This window comes from Solanum stenotomum, chromosome 5 (genome assembly GCF_019186545.1).
Source record: "Solanum stenotomum isolate F172 chromosome 5, ASM1918654v1, whole genome shotgun sequence".
In the NCBI taxonomy this organism is placed as follows: domain Eukaryota; kingdom Viridiplantae; phylum Streptophyta; class Magnoliopsida; order Solanales; family Solanaceae; genus Solanum; species Solanum stenotomum.
The window spans coordinates 18,135,310-18,143,480 of NC_064286.1; positions in this window are offsets into that span (position 1 = coordinate 18,135,310).

The window sequence follows — 8,171 nt, forward strand, 5'->3', positions numbered from 1 at the left end:
CCTAGAGACTTAGAGCCTGATGTCATACCTTTCTGATCTTGTCGAAACCTTTGGGATGGAGCACTTTTTGATGAAGGTGTTGGGGCTGTAGATCTCTGTTTAAACTTTGAGTTATTTCCACTGTTCAACTTTTGCTTTGAGAAGTCATAGTTTCCTATTCTGGCCTTTTTGTTATCCGTAGGCAATTCCCTAATCTTATCTCCTTCAATCTGCTGAGCATGACTTATTAGTCTGGAGATATCCATATCCCCAAGGAGCATAGCATTTCTGCACTCGATCATCACCAGATCGGAAACCCCCAACAACACATTACTCATTTGTGCCCTTGGATCGGCAACCATGAGTGGAGCATACCTGGAGAGCTGGTTGAACTTCAGCCCGTACTCTTGGACCGACATTGAACCATGCTTCAAGTTAATAAATCTTATGTCTTATCTGATATCAATCCCTCAAAAACTATCCAGTGAAATGATGACGTAGTTTAAATTCCCAATGCATGGGGGAAAAGACGAAAATGACCCTGACTTAAAAACTGACTAGTGCCACGTATGAGGACACTGACGGACCGTCGAATGGACCATATCCCATCAAGTGGGTCATGGTTCTAGGCCAGAGCTACAATTTCATGGTACTCCCATGTAAAGTCCACTTCACGGACCGTGTAAAGGACCACGGGCCGTGAAGGCCAATCCACAGATCATGTAAAGTTCCATGGACAGTCAAGTGGCTCGTGGTTTTTCCATTGAGCCATGGTGATCGTCCAAGCTGGGATGGGATGTGAACCACAATAAGGGTGACAGTTTGTGGTCTTGTACACGGCATGTGAGCCCCTCCGTGGTTTACCTTTTTTTGTTGTTTAGTCAAAGTCAGATTCCTGAGGTGTTATAGTTAAGCCCCTATGGTTTCAGATTTTTTAGGGTTCAGGGTTTTTTGGGGCTTCAGATTTAGGCCTTAAGATTAGGGTATAGAGTTTGATTCCTACTATTTAGGGTTGCTTTTAGGGTTTTTTATGTTTAGGTTTTTTAGGGTCTAATGTTTTGTGATTTGGGTTGTTTAGGTTAAGGGTTTTTTTGTGGTTTTCTTTAGGGTCTTTTTAGGGGTTTATGGGTTTTTATTGTTTTTTTAGGGTTCAGGATTTCTTAGGGATTTTTAAAGAGTTTTTGGTTTCTTATGGTTTTTTGAATTCTTAGGGCATAGGGTTTATGGTTTATTAGGGTTTAGGGTTTCATAGAGCATAGAAATTAGGGTTTAGATTTTAGGCCCTAAGGTTTAGGGTGTAAGCCTTAAGGGTAAGGGTTTAGGTTATAGTCCTTAATGTTTAGGCCCTATGGTTTAGGATATTTTTAGGGTTTAGGATTTAGCCCATAAGGATTAGGGTATACAGTTTAGATCCTACATATTAGGGTTTTAAGGGTTTTTACTGTTGAAAGTTTAAGGTTTTTTAGCTTTATGGTATTTTATATGGTTTAGGGTGTAGGTATTTGTGTTCTATAGGTTTAGGTATCAACTCAAAGGGGTTGCTCAGATTTGGTTCAATAAATTGAACAGAGCAAGGCTGCAGGAAGCGGGTCCCATAGAATGGGAAAGGTTCAAAAGTGTTGTTCTTGATTGGTTATTTCCAATAGAGATGAGAGAGGCCAAGGCAATTGAGTTCATCAACCGTAGGCAAGGGAATATGAGTGTGAGGGAGTACAGTTTGAGGCTCACTCAACTATCTAAATATGCTCCTTCTATTGCGGTGGATCGTAGGACAAAGATGAGTAAGTTTGTATGGAGAGTGTCCGACATAATTTCCAAAGAATGACACACTGTTATGCTTGTGCATGATATGAACATTTCTCGCCTTATGGTGCATTCCCAAAAAATCGAGGAAGAAAATCTGAAGGAAAGATCTAGGGAAGCAAAGAGGGCAAGAGTGGATTGATGGTAACTTCTCACATTCTAGGTCCGGTGGACGAGGTCATTCAAGGTTTTGGCAAAGGTTCTCCGGCCAAGGTTCTTCTAATGCCCCTCCAAGATCTAACAATGAAAGGGTGTCTAAACCTAAACCTCATGGAGATGGTAATAAGTCCATGATACCTACTTGTGCTAATTGTGGGAGAAATCATGAGGAGATGTGTCTAGCCGGTTACAATGCTTTCTTTGGGTGTGGTAAGATGGATGACAAGATAAGCAATTGTCCTTTGGTTGCTAAGACTGAGGGACGTAATCCCTGTAGGGCTGAACCCAACCCCTCATTCATTCAAAGTGGTTCGGGTACAAGTGCTCCTAAGCAAAACCGATTATATGCTCTCCAAACAAGAGGTGATCAAGAAAGCTCCACGGATGTGCTGACCTGTATGTTAAAAGTTTTTCAATTATATGTGTATGCTTTGTTAGATCCCGGTGCTACTTTTTCCTTTGTGATATATTATGTGGCTATGAGGTTTGATGTGCTTCCCGAAGTGTTATTATAACTTTTTTCTGCTTCTACCCCCGTGGGTGATTCTGTTTTGGTTGAAAGGGTAAACGAAAGATTTCACATTTCCTTGTCCCATAGAGTTACTCTTGTTGAATCGGTAGAACTTGGTTTGTTACACTTTGATGTCAAAATTGGGATGGATTGGTTGCATTCATGCTATTCTTCGATTGATTGTAGAACTCGGGTAGTCAAATTTTAGTTTCCAAATGAGCCTATACTAGAGTGGAAAATGGGAAATTCTATATTTAATAGTTGGGTTTTTTCTTGTCTAAAAGCTAGAAAGAAGATCTTTAAAGGTTGCATCTATAATATAGTTAGGGTGAGGGATGTGGATTATGAAGTCCCTAATCTTAAGTCGTTCCCCATTGATGATGAGTTTCCGAATGTATTTCCCCATGATTTCTCTGGTATTCCTCCCGAAAGGGAAATAGACTTTGGTATTGACCTTCTCCCTGATACACAACCTATCTCTATTCCTCTTTATAGAATGGCTCTGGTTGACTTAAGGAGTTCAAAGAATAATTGATGGATCTATTAGATAAAGGTTTCATTCGATCGAGTATATCTCAATGGGGTGCTCTCATGTTATTTATTAAGAAAAAGGATGGTTCACTCCGAATGTGTATTGATTATAGACAATTGAACAAGGTAGCCGTCAAGAACAAGTATCCTCTCCCAAGGATTGATGATTTTTTTGATCAACCTCAAGGGGCAAGTAATTTCTATAAATTTATCTCCCATCGGGTTATCACCAATTGAGGGTGATAGAAGAAGATATTCCGAAAATGGCTTTTCGAATGCGATATGGTCACTATGAGTTTTCAGTATTGTCATTTAGTTTGACTAACGCTCCGATGGCATTTATGGACTTGATTAATCGAGTGTTTAAATAATATCTTGAAATATTTGTGATCTTGTTAATTGATGATATTTTGATAATCTTGAAGTGAGAATGAGCATATTGATCATGTGTGGATCGCATTACTAATCCTTAAGGACCAACAACTTTTTGCAAAGCTTAGCAAATGTGAATTTTGGTTAAGGTTTGTAGCTTTCCTTGGTCATATTGTGTCCAACAAGGGTATTGAGGTAGATCCTAAGAGGAAGGACGCGGTCAAGATTTTTACTAGACCTCTACCAATTTGGATACTAGAAGATTTTTTGGTTTGACCAGTTACTACAGAAGGTTTGTTGAAGGGTTCTTTTCGATTGTCTATCCTTTGACGGCCTTGACTCAAAGGAAAGCTAAGTTCATACGGTCGGAAGCGTGTGAGAAAAGTTTCCACTAGTTGAAGGATAGACTTGTTTCCGCTCCGATGTTGACCTTTCCATATTAGCGGCAGTCGTATTTACTCTAAAGATTTGGAGACACTATATGTATGGAGTCCATGTTGATGTGTTTACCGATCACAAGAGCTTGCAATATGTTTTTAGTAAAAAGACTTTGATCTTCACCAAAGAAGGTGGCTTGAGTTACTGAAGGATTACGACATGAGTGTCCTTTGTCACCCGAAAAGGCAAATGTGGTAGCGGATGCTCTTAGTAAGTTGTTTATGGGTAGTGTTCCTCACATTGATGATGATAAGAAGGAATTGGTATGATATGTACATATATTGGCCCATTTGGGTGTTTGATTATTACACTCTACCAAGGGTGGTGTAAAGGTTCATAACAGTTCCGAATCTTCTCTTGTGAGTGATGTGAAAGCTAAGCAATGTCTAGATTTGATTTTGGTAGAGTTGAAAGAGGTGGTACTCAAGAAGTCTGTTGAGGCTTTGTCCCAATGGGGAGATGAGGTACTTAGATACAAAGGTTGGTAATGTGTTCCAAATATTGGTGACTTGAGGGAACAAATTTTAGCATAAGCTCATAGTTCTCGGTATTCTATTCACCCAGGAGCCACTAAGATGTACCACAACTTGCAAGAAGTCTATTGGTGTAATGGGATAAACAAGGATATTGCGGGATTTGTGGCTAAGTGTCTGAATTTCCAACAAGTAAAGGTTGTGCACCAAAAACTGGGAGGTTTATCCCAGAATATCAATATTCCCACTTTCAAGTTGAAGGATGTAAATATGGATGTTATAGTAGGGTTTCCACGCACTCGGCACCAATACGATTTGATTAGGGTGATAGTAGACCGAATAAAGAAATAAACCCATTTCATTCCCGTCAAGGTGTCTTATGCGGCGAAATACTATGCCAAGTTGTGTTTGAAGGAAATTGTATGATTGGATGGTGTGCCATTGTCCATTATTTCTGATACGGGTACTCAGTTTACTTCTCAGTTTTGGAAGTCATTCCAAAAGGGTCTTGGCACAAAAGTGAAGCTTAGTACAACTTTTCACCCACAAATCGTTGGGCAAGTGTAGTGAACGATCAAAACTCTAGAGGATATGTTGAGAGGATAAGTCATTGATTTCAAGGGAAGTTTGGATGATCACTTGCCATTGATTGAGTTCGCTTATAATAATAATTACCATTCTAGTATTGGTATGGCCCTCTTGGAAGCTCATTATGGTAGGAGGTGTAGATCTCCTATAAGGTTGTTTGAAGTGGGTGAAGTTGCTATGATCAGTCCTAGTTCATGAGGCTATGGAGAAAGTCCATCTCATTAGAGAGAGGTTAAGAACAGCCCAAAGCCGACAAAAGTCTTATGCTAATGTAAGAAGGAGAGACATTGAGTTTTAGGTTAGTGATTGGGTCTATTTGAAAATCTCAGCTATGAAGGATGTGATGAGATTTGGGAAGAAAGGGAAACATAGTCACTAGTTTATAGGTCCATATCAAATCTTGAGACATGTTGGTAAGGTTGCTTATGAGTTAGATTTGCCAAATGAGTTGACAACTATGCATCCCGTTTTCCATGTCTCTATGTTCAAGAAGTTTGTTGGAGATCCGACATCTATAATTTTCCTTGAAGGATTGGGAGCTGATGAGAGCCTTTCATATGAGGAAGATCCAATCGAGATTTTGTACCCTCAAGTTAAGAGATTGATAAATAAGGAAATAGTTTCCGTGAAGGTTTTGTGGAGAAACCACTTAGTTGAGGGTACTACATGGGAGGCCATGGCTAATATGAAGTCCCGATATTCTCATCTTTTTCCTTCTACTCTAGCTTGAGGTAATGAATTTCCTCTTGGTTTGTTTTATGCTTAAAAGTCATGTGTGATTTATCTGTTTCCATGATTTATTTATATGCGTGTTCATGAAGTAGTTTGAGTCTTAGAAGAAATGACTTATGTGAGTTATTTGCCTCATGTTGTTGTGCATGGATGATGAGTTGCCTATAGACTGAGTAAGATAAGTTGTTGAACATGTTCTAAATATGCTTTTTGAGATTGAATTGCATTTGAGCTCCATAATATTGTGTTGAGCATGATTTAGATTGGAGAATGTAGTTCCTCTTTGAATATGAAAAATCTGAAATTTTCATGCATATTGGGTTGATAGATGTAGTTCCTACTCCTTAAGGTTCATTGAATATATTTGACTCAGAGTTGATGTTTCCTCCTTAGTTGTATGCATTTAGATGTGTTACATGCATTATGCGCTCCTAGTCTTGAGTCTTTTCATTTAAAAATGTTCTTAGAATCTCATTCGAGGACAATTGATCCCAAGGGGGAGATAATGTAACACCCTGTACCACAAAGAGGAAGGAATAGCAAATTTCAAGACTTCCAGGTGTCACCCACATTGGCAAACCATGCCCCGTGGTTAGACCCACGCCACATGGGTAGGCTCGTTGGTAAGCACCCTTGAAATTTGCCTGAGGCATTGAACCACGAGACAAGGACCCAAGACACGTGGATGGGTCCATGGTTTATGCAGTAGGGAGTGGTGGGCCAAGGTCGTGAAAAAAAACTACCAGACCACCAACCACGGTTCATGAGGACGTACCATATGTCCATCCATGGTCCCTCAGTATGGTATTGTGGTAGGGTATGTGGGACGGTTAAGTGAGGACTTAAGGGTCTTTTACAATTTTAATTAAATCAATGTGGTGTCATTTTGCCTTAGTTTGAAACACCTGTATAAGGATTTTGAACCCTCAAAACCCCCCATTCAAGTCATTCACTCAAATCCCAAAAGAAAACCCTAAACTCTTGTCAAATATTCTCTCTCTAAAAGTTGGAAGAAGGAAGAAAAGGAAGCTAGGTCAAGATCAAGTCTTCAATTTTCAAGCTTGTGATGGCTCTGTGATCAAGGCTTGATAGCTCTTTATCCATGGACATCTTACATCTATGGAGTACCCTAGAATTTCCCCAATTTGATGAAGAGTTCCCCAATTTAGCTAGTGTTTCTTCCAATGTTGAGGATTATGTTAATTATGGATCCAATTTAGTGGATTATGACTATTTATAATTTAATTAGTATAAGTGCATGTTGTTAGAGTAAAATTACACGTATCCATGCATATACCATGATTATAACTTAGAATTGATATAATTTGGTTGATGCCATGAAGGGAAACTTTGTGGGTCTAGGCTTCTCCTTATATGGTTGATGAATTATGATTAGAATTGCTTTAGAATGAAGCTTAGATGATGATTATGAGATCTAGGGCTTTTAGAGTTAATCTTATGATGTGAATTGCTGGTAATTGATGTTATTGTTGAGGAAGAGATACTTCCCACATGAATAACCTAATTATGAATGTATGAATTTGAAAGATTTACTCATGTAAACAATTCAACTTTTGAAAGGATTGCTCACCTAAAATGAATCTACACTAAAAGATTGTGCAATTGATGAGGCTAGAGGCGATTACCCGTGACCTCCATATGTAATGATTTGAGGTGATTCCCGCATTCCTTAGACTTGAACAAGAGGTGAGTCCCCACGTCCCCACGTTCTTACTAAGATGAATGGACATGGAGGTGAGTACCCATGCTACTTATGAAATAGTGTGGAGACGAGTACCCGCATCATATGATGAGGTTGTGGAGGCGAGTATCGTAATCTAAAAGTAAGTAAGGCAAAAGGCGAATACCCAATAACCTTTGTGACCTAGGCAAAGAGGTGAACCCTCATGTCTTCAAAAGTAATTATAAATATGTGAATTGTCTTATAAAGAATGTGTAGCTTGGATTGTTGCAAGATAGTCCTTCCATAAGGTATGTTGACTAAGAGGTGATGGCCCAAGTCTTAACTAAGGATGAGTATTGTTGCTTGAGAAGTATTCCTTTGTCATTATGATGTTGTTTTACTTTCTTTGCTTATGCTTTGGTTTGTATTGACTAACCATGATATTTATGTTGTTTATGCTAGCTATCATATTTAGTACTTGATTGTACTAATGCATACTTTGCCTACAATCTTATAAAATGTAGTGTCCGTCGACATAGATTCTCACACTCTTGGCTAGCTCTCTTGTTGATCACAGAAGTGAAGATTTGTTGAGTCCTTATTGTATTCGAGGATATGATCACTGCTTTCATTATGTCTTTGTTTTATGTCTTGGACTATTTTATGGGTTGTGTCCCAAGACTCATTTCATATTATTCTAGATGGTTTGAGACAATGTTCTTAGACTGTCACTTACTTTTATAAAAGACTCTGATTGTATTGAAAAGTTTTAATTCCCGCTCATTTCTATTATTTTATGTTATAATATGTTAAGTTGGCTTGTACGAGGCCTCTCGGGGTCTTATATGCCTTATTACATCTACGGGGTACCCCTGGGTCCTGACAAGTTCCAATTATGTTT